Source organism: Pongo pygmaeus, chromosome 18, assembly GCF_028885625.2.
Source record: "Pongo pygmaeus isolate AG05252 chromosome 18, NHGRI_mPonPyg2-v2.0_pri, whole genome shotgun sequence".
NCBI lineage: Eukaryota > Metazoa > Chordata > Mammalia > Primates > Hominidae > Pongo > Pongo pygmaeus.
Window position 1 is genome coordinate 73,002,909 of NC_072391.2, and position 15,891 is coordinate 73,018,799.

Below are 15,891 nucleotides of genomic sequence, written 5' to 3' on the forward strand. Positions count from 1 at the left end.
AGTTTCACTCTTTGTTGCCCAGGCTGGAGTGCAGTGGTGCGATCTCGGCTGACTGCAACCTCCGCCTCCTGAGTTCAAGTGATTCTCCTGTCTCAGCCTCCTGAGTAGCTGGGATTATAGGCGCCCACCACCACGCCCAGCTAATTTTTGTTTTTTTAGTAGAGATGGGGCTTCACTATGTTGGCCAGGCTGGTCTCGAACTCCTGACCTTGGGTGATCCACCTGCCTTGGCCTCCCAAAGTGCTGGGATTACAGGCGTGAGCCACCACACCCCGCCATCCTGTTAATTTTTTAAATTAAACTTTTAATTTTGAGATAATTATAGACTTACATGCAATTGTAAGAAATAATACAGAGGGGTCTCATGTACTGTTTATGCATTTTTCCCCAGAGGTAACACCTTGAAAACCTATAGCACAATATCACAACCCTGATAAGGATTTTGATACAGGTGAACTACAGAACATTTCCATCACCACAATTGCCCCTCATGTTGCCTTTTTATAGCTACATCTGCTTCCATCTCATCCTCACCCTCTTTTTAACCTCTGGGAAGCACTAATCTCTTCTCCATTTCTACACTTTGTCATTTTAAGAGTTTTATGTAAATGCAATCATACACTATGCAACCCTTTGGAATTGGCTTATTTTCACTCAGCATAATTCTTTGGAGATTAATCCTGGTTGTGGCATCTATCAATGTTCTTTCCTTCTAATTGCTGAGTAGTATTGCTTGGTATATATGTACCACAGTTATTTTAAGCATTTACCTATTGAAGGACACCCGGATTGTTTCTAATTTTTGGCTATTACTAATTAGGCTGCTATAAACATTCATGTACTGGTTTCTCAGTGGACATAAGTTTTTTTTCTTTTTTAGAAGGAGCCTTGCTCTTTTGCCCAGGCTGGAGTGCAGTGGTGTGACCCTGGCTCACTGCAACCTCCACCTCCAGGGTTTAAGCGATTCTCCTGCCTCAGCCTCCCCAGTAACTGGGATTACAGGCATTTGCCACCATGCCCAGCTAATTTTTTATATTTTTAGGTAGAGACAAGGCTTTGCCATGTTGGCCAGGCTGGTCTTGAACTCCTGACCTCAAGTGATCCACCTGCCTCAGCCTCCCAAAGTCCTGAGGCCGAGTGCTCATATAGGCATGAGCCATCATGCCTGGCCATGAGTGGACATAAATTTTTATTTCTCTGGAATAAATGCCCTCAAAACCAAGACTGGTCATAAAGTAGTTGTATGTTTAGTTCTTTAAAGAAACTGCCAAGCTGGGGAAGGCTGGACATGGTGGCTTATGCCTGTAATTCCAGCACTTTGGGAGGCCCAGGTGGTCAGATCGCTGGAGCCCAGAAGTTTGAGACTAGCCTGTGCAACATAGTGAAACACTGTCTCTACAAAAAATAATAATAAAAAAATTAGCCAGGAGTACTGGCACTCACCCTGTGCTCCCAGCTACTTGGGAGGCTGAAGTGGGAGGATCTCCTGAGCCAGGGAGGTTGAGGCTGTAGTGAGCTGGGACCCTACCACTGCACTGCAGCTGGCACTCCTGCCACTCCATTCCACTCCAGTGACAGAGTGAGACCCTGTCAAAAAACCCAAAAAGAAACAACAACAACAAAAAAACCAACAACAACACACACACACACACACACACACACAAATCTGCCAAGCTGTTTTTCAGAGTGGCTGTATCATTTTACATTTCCACCAGCAATGTATGAGTGACCCAATTTCTCTACATTCTCACAACATTTAGTGTTGTCACTATTTTTTTTTTTAGCCATTCAGATAACTGCATAGTGATTTCACATTGTGGTTTTAATTTGCATTTGCCTAATGCCTAATGTTGAACATCTTTTCATTTGCGTATTTTCCATCTGTATAGCCTCTTTGGTGAACATCTCTTCATGTCTTTTACCTATTATCTAAATGAATAATGAGTTGTTTGCTTCTTTTTTTTTTTTTCCTATTGAGTTTTGAATGTTCTTTATATGCTTTCAATACTAGTCATTTGTGGAACGGGTGGTTTTGCAAATATTTCTACCCAGTGTGTAGCTTGTGTTTTTATCCTTTTAATAGGATCTTTTTTAGAGGAAAAATATTTTTGATGGAGTCCAGTTTATAAATTTTTCCTTTTCTGGATTGTGCTTTTGGTGTCAAGCCTTAGAACTCTTTACCTAGATTTTTTTTCATGCTTTTTTTTTTTTTTTCCTAAAAGTTTTATAGTTTTACATTTCAGCCTTGATCCATTTTGAGACTTTGTGTGTGTAAGATTTGGACTTAGATTGATACTCATTTCTTTTGCCCATGGATGTGAAATTGCTCTGGCATCATTTGTTCAGAAAGACTGTCTTTCCTTCATTGAGTTGATTTTGTACCTTTGTCATTACTTAAGCGTATTTGTTTGGGTGTATTTTTTGGGTTCGCTCTCCTGTTTTATGACCCATGTGTCTCTGTCTGTCAATACCACACAATCTTGATTACTGTAGCCATATAATAAGTGTTAGAATCATTCACTCTTTTACTCAAGAAGCTAAAAAATGTGTTAAAATCAGGTAGGATGATTGTTGTCACTTTATTCTTCTTTTCAGTAATTGTTTTAGGTCTTTCAGTTCTTTTTATTTTCTATACAAATTTTAGAATAAACTACCTATATATACAAAAAGTCTTGCTGGGATTTTAATAGAAGTTGCACTAAACCTTTTGGATAGAATTGATATATTTACTATGTTGAGTCTTTCAATCTACAAATATGGTGTGTCTCTTCCTTTATTGAAGTCTTCTTTAACTTTTCTTCATCAATAGTTTGCAGTTTTCTCTGTACAAGTCCTATATATGTTTTATTAAGTTGAAAACTAAGTATTTCATTTTTGGGAACAATTCTAAATGGTATTTTATTTTCAATTTTGTGTCTACTTATTCATTGCTAGTATACAGAATATAATTATTTTTGTATATTTATCTTGTATCTTGAAATCATGCTGAACTCACTTATTAGTTCTTTTTTTTAACTTTCATTTTAGGTTTGGGGATACATATGCAGGTTTGTTACATAGGTAAACACATGTCACAGGAGACTGTTGTACATATCATTTCATCACCCAGGCATTAAGCCCAGTATCCAATAGTTATCCCTTCTGCTCTTCCCTCGGCTCCCACTCTCCCCACTAAGTAGATCTCAATGTCTGTTGTTTCCTTCTTTGTGTTTATAAGTTCTTATTGTTTAGCTCCCACTTTCAGCAAGTGTTTTTTTTTAATAGGTTCCTTGGGATTTAAAAATGTAAACAATTATGCCATCTATAAATAGAAACAGTTTTATTTGTTCCTTTCCAATCTTACGGCTTTTTCTTTTCTTGCATTATTGCACTGGCTAGGACTTCCAGCACTATGTTGAAGAAGAAAGGTGAGAGTGAACATCTTTGCCTTGTTCCCAATCTTACTAGGAAAGCAATCACCACTAATTAAAATGTTGTCTGTACTTTTTAAAGATGCTCTTCATTAGGTTGAAGAAGTTCTCTGCTGCTCATACTTTTTTTTTTTTTTTCTGAGAGTACTTTTTATCATTAATAGGTTTGACTTTTGTCAAATGCTTTTTGTACATCAATTGATATGCTCATGTGATTTTTAAATTTAGCTTGTTAATATGGTGGATTACATTGATGGATTTTCAAATATTAAACCAATTTTGTATCCCTGAAACAGACTTCACTTGGTTATGGGGCATAATTCTTTTCATATATTGCTTAATTCTGCTTAATAATATTTTGTTAATAATTTTTAAATCTGTATTTGTGAGATATATTGGTGTGTAGGTTTCTTTTTTGTACTGTTAGCTATTCTTCTATTTTCTTGAATAGACTGTGTAGAATTGGTTTTAATTTTTCTTTTCTTTTTTTGTTTGAGCTGGAGTCTCACTCTTGTCACCCAGGCTGGAATGCAGTGGCGCAATCTCGGCTCACTGCAACCTCTGCCTCCTAGGTTCAATCAATTCTCCTGCCTCAGCCTCCGTAGTAGCTGGGACTACAGGCTCCTGCCACCACGCCCAGCTAATTTTTGTATTTTGAGTAGAGACGGGGTTTCACCATGTTGGCCAGGATGGTCTTGATCTCTTGATTTTGCAATCTGCCTGCCTCGGCCTCCCAAAGTGCTGGGATTACGAGTGTGAGCCACTGCGCCCGGCCTTGTATTTTCATTTTCATTTAATTCAGTGTATTCTTGATTTCCCATGACACTTCCCCTTTGACTGACTCATGGGTTATTTAGAAATGTGCTGTTTCATTTCTTAGTGTATGGAGATTTTCCTGTTGTCCTTCTATTTATATCCAGTTTAATTCTATTTTGGTCAGAGAACACACTCTGTATATTTCAATTCTTTTAAATTTGTTGAGTTTTTGGCCCAGGATACAGTCTAATTTGGTTTATGTCCAATGGCATTTGAAAATAATGTATACTCTGTTATTGTTGGTTGGAGTATTTTATAAATGTCAGTTAGATTATTTGGGTTGATGATGTTGTGTTCTTCTATCCTTGCAGATTTTCTGTCTTATTCTATCAATTGTTGAGAGGGTGGTGTTGAAGTCTCCAACTACAGTTGTACCTTTGTTTGCCTTATGCCTCCTTTTACTTCTATTGGTTTTGCTTTACATATTTTCAGCTGTCGTTTAGTGTGTACACATTTGGGATTATGTCTTAATGGTTAATTTGCCCTTTAAGCATTATATACAAATCTTCTCTGTCTCTGGAAATTTTCTTTGCTTTAAAATCTACTTTATCTGACATTAATATAATCATTTCTGTTTTCATTTGATTAATGTTTGTGTAGTACATCTTTTTCCATTCTCTAACTTTCAACTTGCCTATATCATATTTTAAGTGACTTTCTGTAGATAGCATATAGTTAAATCATGTTTTACATCCATTTTGCAATCTATGTCTTTTAATCGGTGTCTTTAGACATTTACCTTTTTTTTTTTTTAATTTTTTTAATTTTTTTATTTTTGACAGAGTCTTGCTCTGTTGCCCAGGCTGGATTGCAATGGCGCAATCTCGGCTCACTGCAAGCTCTGCCTCCCAGATTCACGCCATTCTCCTGCCTCAGCCTCTCGAGTAGCTGGGACTACATGAGCCTGCCACCACACCCAGCTAATTTTCTTTTTGTATTTTTAGTAGAGGTGGGGTTTCACCGTGTTAGCCAGGATGGTCTCTATCTCCTGACCTTGTGATCCACCCGCCTCGGCCTCCCAAAGTGATAGGATTACAGGCATGAGCCACTGCGCCTGGCCTCAGGAAACACTTTTTAAGGGATTTTTGTAGAACCTTGATTTTAAAAAAATGTAACTAGAGTGACCAACTCATCCTGGTTTGCCCAAGTCTTTCCCAGTTTTAACACTGAAAGTCCTGTGTTCCAGGAAGCCCTACAGTCCTAGGCAACCATGACAATTACAGATCATTTACTTTTAATGTAGTTACTATTAGGGCTTAGGTCTGAAATTTTACTTTATATTTTTGTTTGTTCTTTCTGGCTTTTCTTTCTCTGTTTCTTCTTACTGCCTTGATATGAGTTACCTGAACATTTTTTTTTTTTTCAGAATTTCATTGGGTTTTATCTATAGTGCTTAGGAGTAAATCTCTTTGTAACTTCCGTTAGTGATTGCTGTAGGTATTATATTACATATACATAACTTATCACAGTCTACTGGTGTCATCATTTCACAAGTTTGAGTGAAGCATAGAAACTGTACTTTCCTTTAAGTACCTTGCTCTCTGCTATTTATAATTGTCTTCAAGATTTTCTCTACGGGGCACATTAAGAGCCATATGAAGCAATGTTATACATTTTTTGTTTCCACCATCAAACATAATTTATAAAATGTATTAAGGAAAGCCTATTGCATTTACCCATATTTTTGCTTACTATGCTCCTGCTCCTCTTTCTTTATGATACTTTTATAATACTTCAAGTTTTTTTTTTTTTTTTTTTTTTTTTTTATCAGTGTCTCCTCTTTTTTTAGGAACTTCCATTAGGGCCATTCTTTTAGGGCAGGTCTCCCAATGACAAATTCTCTGCTTTTCTTCATCTGAGAATATTCTGATTTCCTCTTCACTCCTGAAAGACATTTTCAGTGAATATAAGTTCTGGGTTAATTTCTCATCAGAAATCATGGAATCTAGAAGAAAGTGGCACCAAAAAATAGGGGAAAATGTCTTGAGAAAGAAACTGTATTCAACAGATAACCCTATGAATTATGCACCTATAGGTAAAGTGGTAAACGTAGAGGTTAAATATGTGAATTATGTTTTAAGACAGCTTCAGATTTCTCTGTGTACCTTAGACTTATAGAAGAGAATAATTTAGATCTGCAGGTTTCAGGGGAGAGAAAAAAGGGAGAGGGAAATAAGAGAGGTAGCAGGAGCTCATTCAAAAGCATGTGGCTTGTTTAAACAGAAATGAAGTTTCTTAAAAAATGTTTTCTACATTAACATTTTCTACATTACCTTAACCTTAATCAGCTTCTGGTTTTTCATATTTCATCTTGGAAGGCTGCCTCATTTCCTCTCAACAAAATTTTCTAAAGAGATCCAAGAATAGTACCAGTTTTCAACACAGAAGTATAAAACTACTTTCTGCTTGAGTGAAAGATTTTTAAGACTTGAAAACTCGATTTGCTGCCTGTTGGTTTGGAAATGGTGGCCAAACTACAAACAAATTACCCTGCTCTGGCGATGTTCCAGAAGTAATTCTGGATTATAAGGTTTATTTTGGGAGCACAGATATTATTCCTAGGGAATAATACTAGGAACATACTAGTGAAAGGATTTTGCCATATTTCCAAGTATAGATATACCTCTAAACTTAAGTGAGTAACTTGGAAACATGTAAGAATATTTAGGTAACCTGAGATTAAACACAGGATAGAAAAATTGCCTTTGCTTGCTAAGGAAATTAGGTAAGGCCATCTTAAATCTTTGTTAAAAAGACGTTCTTAGGCAGGGCGCCATGGCGCATGTCTGTAATCCCAGCACTTTGGGAGGGTGAGGCAGGTGTGTCATGAGGTCAGGAGATCGAGATCATCCTGGCCAACATAGTGAAACACCATCTCTACTAAAAATATGCAAATTAGCTGGGCATGGTGGCATGGTGGCATGTGCCTGTAATCCCAGCTACTCAGAAGGCTGAGGCATGAGAATTGCTTGAACCCAGGAGGCAGAGGTTCCAGTGAGCCGAGATCGTACCGCTGCATTCCAGCCTGGTAACAGAGGGAGACTCTGTCTCAAAAAAAAAAAAAAAAAGATGTTCTTGTGGGTGAAGCCAGAGAAAAAGCCTATTCACAAAAAGGCCATGGCCACACAATACTATTTTGCTTCCTTTGTCCAATGGGTATTTGAAATTATGTTGAATTTTCTCTTATCCAACATAAGCAATTATAATAAAATATACAGAGAGGAGCATTGAGTCCAACCATCATCAAGTCTGACAATCTTTTACCTAATAGCAAGTAAACTATTGTTTGTACTTGATATTTTGTGAGTTTGAGTTTAAAAAAGGAATCTCAAAATTCCTTTCGTTGAAGAAATATATACAAATCCACTCCCTCCAGTTCCTCTCACTCTAGGAAACAAAATCTAGAAGCATATTGTGCTGTAAAAATCCAGAATTTCCAAAATGTTTGTTACAAGTGGTTTGTAAATATCCAAGAAGAAAGGGATATGTTTTTAGTGTGGCCTCGATGGAGAATTTCATGAGGGAAATAGGCAGTTGGTTTAATTTTATTGTATTCAATTTTAAATGGTGTTTTCAAATCTAATACTAAAAAATTAAAAGTGTTACTTTAAATTTGGTGGCCTCAAATGGTGGTGCTATTGGGTAGAGAACAGATCTAACAAAGAAACATACTAATTAATTACCATTGTAATGATCATAAGATTAATAATGTTGACTTTGTGCACTAGAGTTAAAAATGTTAGCTTATTAGTAAAAAAGTAAAATGTTATGGAAACATGTTTGGCAACATAATATGGTCTGAGTTGGAAGATTATTTTCTTATATTAGAAATTGATAAACTAGTTTTGAACTAGAACTTGCTGTGATAATGAAAAAAAAACCGTATTACAGTGGATCTTGAGCAATTCAAATGAGAATAGTAAGACCAGGGAACTCAATTTTTTTCTACTTTTAATTAATATAAATTTAAATTTAAATAGTCTCGTATGGCTGCTGGATTAGACAACACAGCTATAGACTGTGAAAATAAGGACAGTAGAGAAAGCCTGTGATAATTAAATGTTTAGAGTCCTGATTATTTACAAATTGTCATTATAAGTGCCAGAGTGCATTAATGAGAGCACAAATAAGGCTGACAAATCATGACCTTCTTTTTTCTTTTAAAAACGTCTTAGCATCGAATCTGTAAGATCATAATTATCAAATCTCAGACCATCAAACGAGAAACACACGCTATTCAAACATTTTTAACCCTAAACACTCATAGAAATTGTTTCAATGCCTCTCCCAATGTCCCCATTCCATTTCTGATTTTACTCTGTTTGGATCATGCTAATGCCAGGATCTTTATCTTGTCCTGAACTCCCAGTATCTAACAGAAAGTCTACCACACGGTGGGTGCAATTAGTATATACTGAATAGTTGCAAGTATGCTAATTGTTAGTGCATTTGCCTAGTCTATGGTTCTTGAATGCAGGCAGCTCAATATCTGTCTCCAGCATCATGCACAGTGAATGGTATAGGGCAGGCAGCAGTAAATGCTAGTGAATGGACTGCTGGACTTTGCATCTGATTGTTCCTCTAATCCTTATCAAGAAAAGCTAAATGGAAATACATGCTTTCCCTTTTGTATAAGCCAGAAAAGTTCAGCGTGAATCCTTCCCCTCTGTTGACTTCCTGCTTATAACTCTGCATGTTAAATGCCGAGTTTATTGTCAAGAGCTATGAGTCTTCTACACTTGGAAGAGAAGTGAATTTTCTGGAATGAATACACAAAACGTCTAAGGAAATGCATACACTTAAAAATGTTTTAGCCAGGCGCGGTGACTCACACCTGTAATCCCAGCACTTTGGGAGGCTGAGGCAGGTCGATCATGAGATCAGGAGTTCGAGACCAGCCTGGTCAATACGGTGAAACCCTGTCTCTACTAAAAATACAAAAATTAGCCGGGCATGGTGGCATGCGCCTGTAGTCCCAGCTACTCGGCAGGCTGAGGCAGAAGAATCACTTGAACCCGGGAGGCGGAGGTTGAGGTGAGCCAAGATCGCGCCACTGCACTCCAGCCTGGGTGACAGAGAGAGACTCCATCTCAAAAAAAAAAAAAAAAAAAAAGTTTTGTGGCTGGGCACAGTGGCTCACACCTGGCCTGTACTCCCAGCACTTTGGGAGGTCAAGATGGGTGTATTGCTTGAGGTCAGGAGTTCAAGACCAGCCCCAGCTCTACTAAAAATACAAAAAATAGGTGTGGTGGCATACACGTGTAATCCCAGCTACTCGGGAGGCTGAGGCAGGAGAATCGCTTGAACCCAGGAGGTGGAGGTTGCAGCGAGCTGAGATTGTACCACTGTACTCTAGCCTGGGAGGCAGAGTGAGTGAGATTTCATCTCAAAAAAAAAAAATTTTGTGACTTGCAAGTCATCTCCACTTAGAAGCAAAAGCAGTCTCTTCTTTCTTATGTTGACCGTGTCTGCAGCAACAAAGATGCCAACATCTGCTTAACCATCTTTTTCTTAGTACTTGGTATACCCCCTCATTAGAGAGGGTTTTTTTTTTTTTTTAAGAAAATTATTTTTTGAGGTGGTGGGACACAGCAGCAGAACTCTTAGAAAGAAGTCAAAGAGGTTGCTGGCTTCAGCCTTGGGGAAATGAGCAGCACGGATGGCCCAGGTCATTGAGATGTGCAAATGGAGTTTTGTATCAGGGCTGTAGTTGTCTTAATGATGTGTGCCCACAAAATCCCCTTAGGCCTTCTTGAGACCCTTGGGGGAACATTTTCCATTGCAATCTCTGAAATAATGTGACAACCTCTTGTAAAAGCAAGGGAGGACAGTGACTGTCGAGATGCTGTTCAAATTTCCTTGGAGGTTGCACTCATTTTTATTAAATTGAACTTTGGTCAGTTTTTTTCATAGTAAGAAATTAATTGAAGAATTTGGAGGACGTGGTTTCTTCTGTGTGCAATCCAGAGTGGTTTAGATTAAAGAGAGTATCTGTGGTTGGTTATTGACTAAGAATCTAAGGTGTTCTCATCGTGTGTTTTATGTATTTTGGTGGACACAGGAAGCACAGGCACATCTCACATACCCCATAAATATATGTGATAGAGGCAGGAGGCAGAGAAATTCTAGGCAGACAGAAATTCTAGGCAGACACGGTGGGTCACCAATAAATCCCCACCTTCAAGCTGAAAAGCCTGAAACCTATGGCCCAAAGTGAGAACTTCTATCTCTGTTTGCCCACTCTCTCCTGATTGGTTCTTTCTGAATAACGTCTTTTTACCAATTCAATATTGCCTTTTCCAAAACTACCTGCAGCACACCCTGCCCCTCATCCTGTGTCTGTAAAGACCCCAGACTCAGTTGGTAGAAGAGAGAAGTGGCTTGATTGGAGAGCGGTGACTTCACTTCAGAGGGACAGCTAGACGTCAGGAGAGATGGCTTAATTTTGGAGAAAAGCCCCAGAGATGGCCGGGCTTCAGATTATCTGCCTATCCTCTCCTCTCTCCAGCTCCCCTCTCCACTGAGAGTCGCTTCCATTGCTAAATAAAATACTCTGCCTCCACCATCCTTGAAGTGTATGTGTGACCTAATTTCTTCTTGGACGCTGGACAAGAACTTGGGACCCACCGCATGCAGGTACCCAAAAAAGGCTGCCACACTGGCCCTTTGCCCTTGCTGGCGGAGGGCAGCCACCCCATGTGATGAGGCAAGGGGCCCACCGAGCTGATGACATGCTATTGTCCACAGGATGGCAGAGCTAAGAGAGCATTGTAACATGCCCTCTGGGGCATCAGGGGTTGCAGACCTCCTGATCTGGGTGCCACCGCAGGGCCCGCACAGATCCTGCTCCTGCTGGTACCCAAAGCAGCCAGCCAGATCCCGCACTCGCTTGCTTACTGCAAGAGGTTGAGTGTGGCGGGTTGAATAAATGGGGCACCCCTGTTGCAAGCCTGACAAAGGAGTTGAGAAAAACTCCTGCATCATCTGCACCTACTAGGTCCCCACAAACATTAAGAAAACATCCCTCCAGGCCTGGCGTGGTGGCTCACACCTGTAATCCCAGCACTTTGGGAGGCCTAGGTGGGCGGATCATGAGGTCAAGAGATCGAGACCATCCTGGTCAACATGGTGAAACCCCAAAAACACAAAAATTAGCCAGCTGTGGTGGCCAAGCACCTGTAATCCCAGCTACTTGGGAAGCTGAGGCAGGAGAATCGCTCGAACCTGGGAGGTGGAGGTTGCAGTGAGCTGAGATCCTGCCACTGCACTTCAGCCTGGGCAACAGAGCGAGACTCTGTCTCAAAAAACAATCAAACAAACAAACAACAACAACAACAAACAAACAAAAAAACCATCCCTCTGAACCACAGACAGTTCTTGGATCACTTGCTCAGGGAGGAGCTAGCCGCTGTACCATAAAGACACTCAAGCAGTCTGATAGAGTCATCCGTGAGATGAGGAACCACAACCAGCACCACAGCTTGCCATCCACATTAGTGAGTGAGCTACCTTGGAACCGATTCTCCAGCTCCATTTAAAACTTCATAGTACTGTAGTCCAGGCAAACGTGTCAACTGCAAACCCACGAGAGACCCAGGGTCAGAAGCACCTGTTCAAATTGTCCTTAACTCCTTACCTAATGAGACTGTAGGCTTTCCACTTGAAGTAACTGGTACTTCAAAACTTGTTCTCTTGCTGTAAAAATTAGGAAACTAGAAAAACAAGTGAAACTGCCACCTAAGTGAAGGACTGCAATCCAGAGAAAAGGAAAATAAATGATGTGAGCTCTAGAACTGCTATGGTTCTAATCACCTGGAGATCCTTTGTGGACAGTGACACAGGAAAGGACAACTCAAGCAGATATAACATTCTCACTGAGTTGGGAAGACAAGAGACTAGAGTTAGGGGAGGATGACGTGGGTAGAATTGGAGTACTGGAAAAGCGAGAATCATGCAGAAAATAGCTCCGGAAATTAGAACAGGCATCCTTTTGAGTCTGTTGCTAAATACTGAACTTCGCATATATAGGATGAAACTCCATGGGTAGCATAAAGAACAACTGGGAGAGGCAAGCTCAGCAACTTCCAATACTTATGCAGGCGGAGAGACAAGTTCCATGCATTACTCTCTAGGAAAACTGAGAGGCCAGGCCTCAGCAGTAAGGTGAAACTAGTCCTAGAGTAATGGCTATTCTAATCCAGTCCTAGTAAAGCTTAAAAATAAGCTGATGTGTGCTGGCTGCAGTGGTGTGCACTTATCCCAGCTAACTGGGAGGCTGATGGGGGAGGATCCCTTGAGGCCAGCCTGGGCAACATAATGAGACTCTGTCTCTTAAATCTTTTAACAATAAAATAAAACCAACAGCAACAAAAATAACTGTTGGTGGCATGTGCCTGTAGTCCCAGCTACTTGGGAGACTGAGGCGAGAGGATTGCTTGAGCCCAGGAGTTCAGAGGCTGCAGTCAGCTATGATTGCATCACTGAACTCCAGCCTGACATAGTGAGACCCTGTCTCAAAAAAAAAAAAAAAAAGAAAGTTACTTAACTGTCTGCCAACACTCTTTTAAGAAGGACAAAATAAAAAATATGCAAAAAAGTAAATATATATAATATATATTTTATTATATACAACATAATGTTCAATATATATTATATATAGCATGTTGTTTACAATAAAATATATAGTTATGTATCACAAATATAATCAAATATATATTTTACATATGTACCTATTGTAGATCTGTATATGTAAAAATATGTATGCATAGATTATATAAATATAAAATTACCATTAACCAAGAGAAAATCAGGGAATATAAACATACTTAGAAAAGGCAAAGGTGATGGAATTAGCTCAAGGGCTTTAGAAAAGTCATTTAAAATCATTATGTTTAAAATCTTTAAATGTAATTAGGACAGAAATGGAAGATATGAAAATGAACCACGAACCAATAAGCATAAAAGTACAATATACAAAATGAAAATTCTATTGAGCCAGACTTAGAGCAGCCATTGAAAAAGGAAAGATCAGTCAACTTGAAGATGTACTAAAAGAAATTACATAAAATGAAGCACAGAAAGAAGTAAACACATTAAAAGAACAGAATCCCAGTGATTTGTGAGACAACATCAAACGATTGAACATACATTTAATTGGTGTCCTCAGAAACAGAGGCTCAGAAATAATTTCTGAATAAATAATGGCTGAAAAATTTCCAAAATTAATGAACACTATAAAACCAGCGATCTAAAAGTTTTAATGAACCCAAGCAGGATAATTATGAAAAAGAAAACAGAGTCACATTATAAACAAACAAGATAGGGAATCAATCTAAGTGTTCACTGCAGATGAATGGATAAAGAAAAAATGGTACATATATATATACCATTTATATACATATATATATCATGATATATATATATCACGAAATATTATTCAGCCATAAAAAGAAAGAAATCCTGTCATTTGCAACAACATGGATGGAGCTGAAGGTCATTAAGTTAAAGGATATAAGCCAGGCATAGAAAGACATGTTCTCACTTATATGTGGAAGCAAAAATGTTGATCACATGGAGGTAGAGAGTAGAATGATAGCAGAGCTTGAGAAGGGTACTGGAAGGGAAGAGGAAGGGAGGTTGGATTAATGTGTATAAACATACAGTTAAATAGAAAGAATAAGTTTTAGTGTTTGATAGCACAGTAGGGTGACTATAATTAGCAGTAGTTTATTATATATTTCAAAAGAGCTACAAGAGAAGATTTGAAACATGTTCAGTACAAAAAAATGATAAACATTTGAGGTGATGGGTATCCTAATTACCCTCATTTGATCATTACACTTGGACATATGTATAAAAATATCACATGTACTCCAAAAATATGTACAATTATATATCAATCTAAAAAAGAAAAGAAAAAAGTGAGATACAAAATATGTATATAATATTATAGAATTAGAACCATTTTAAAGGCATAGAAATAAGATAGGAAATAAACACAATCAGATTAATTAATCAAAAAGGAAGTTAAAAACACATTTCTGAAAAACAGTGATAAGAAAAAAAGTCTTAAAAAGCAATCAGAGATAAAAGACCCTTTACATATTGGGCAATAAAGATAAGAACAGTTTCAGATGTCTCATCAATAACTATGTAAGCCTGAGGACAATGGAATTACATCTTCTCACTGCTCTAAGAAGAGGAAGAGAAACAGTCTTGTAAACTTAGAATCTGAAATCCAACCCCAAGTATCATTCAAAAGTAAAGGCAAAATAAAGACTTTCAGACACACAAAATGGACTTTTTCAGACAGACAAAAGCTGTGCAGCAGACCTGTACTACAAGAGAGGTGAAAGGATGTTCTTCTAATGTAATATAAATGATAGCAGATGGAAAATTGGCTCCCACGTGGAGGAAAGAAAGGTGCTAAAAAAGGAGCGGAATTAATGCACAAAATGATAGTGATGGCTACTGCCAGTGATGGAAGCATGATCGGTTTTACTTGCACCAGTGCAGTGTTGTGACATAAACTTGCTTAATTGAATAAAGCACAAATTAAGCACTCATGAAAGCAAATAAAATACAACAACAACAACAACACCAAGAGTAAATGTACACTAAATTCAGACAGCACAGGGGATGTGGCAGAGGTGACTGGGGAGAGGACCAGTCTGGGAGGGGACGCGTTGCCAGTTCTGTCTGCCTCTGTGCTTAAGGCCTACTGAGAGTATTCGCTGAAAAAAATGGCAGAGCCTAGGAAGCTTCAGAAACAAACTGGATATCCGAGTTCTTACAAGATGATACTCCCCGCTAACGTCACATTTTCTGAGGATAATTCAGTTGTTGCTATGCTCTCTGTACAGGCTATGTGGTAGGAGGTACTTATATGCACCTTGATATTTTCCTTATTCATTTGGTTCTGTATCTCTTTTAAAAACATCTTGCTTCTGTAAACGGAGTCTGCCCAGCTCCTCCCGAGCTTGGTGTGCAGGCTGTGTCCTGCTGCTGTCTGTGAGATTTCCCCTGCCTTGGTTGGACAGGATAAGTCCGCGTTGTCCAAGAGCGCTTCCTAGTTGCTTAGCAACATGGTGCTCACGGACTCTCCACTGACTGGGGGAAGGGAGATGTCAAGGACACAAAAGTGCCAGGCCACAAAGACCCCGTTGTGATGTCAAAGGTCCTCTCTCACTTGAACAGCACCGCTTGTTAAGAGCAAATATATATATATATTTTAAAACCCTAGGGCATCTGGTATTCCAAGGTGGTCTCCTATCCCAGGACTAAACAGCCTTGACCCCTGCTTAGCTTCTGAAATCAGGTGCGTTCAGGGTGGTATGGCTGTAGACAACAGCAACTAATTTTTGAGGAAGGATTAATGTGAATTAGGAATCCTGGCTTAAGTATTTCTCTAGGAAGAGAAAAATTATCTTTACAAGAAGCCTGTAACTGTAACTACTCAATTAAAATATTTGATTATATTTCTATACATGATATTTTCCTTGGTGATTTCTACAGACCACAATACGTATTTAATAAATATCCTATACTATGGAGCCATAAGGAAGAATGAAATTATGTCGCTTGCAGCAGCACGGATGGAGCTGGAGGCCATCATCCCAAGTGAACTAACTCAGAAGCAGAAAATCAAATGTCACATGCTTTCACT

At 38.8% G+C, this 15,891-nt stretch overlaps 1 long non-coding RNA gene across 1 annotated transcript in view; it reads right to left on the reverse strand.

The window, feature by feature from the left end:
- The window catches only part of LOC129015493 (uncharacterized), a 38,080-nt gene extending 22,747 nt beyond the window's left edge, over nt 1-15,333 (reverse strand). The window contains exons 1-2 of the long non-coding RNA XR_008494602.2: nt 15,118-15,333; nt 5,903-6,110 (exon numbers count right to left, since the gene is read on the reverse strand). This is a non-coding gene — a long non-coding RNA (uncharacterized LOC129015493). The remainder of the gene's footprint in view (nt 1-5,902; nt 6,111-15,117) is intronic.
- Nucleotides 15,334-15,891: the final 558 nt, after the last annotated feature.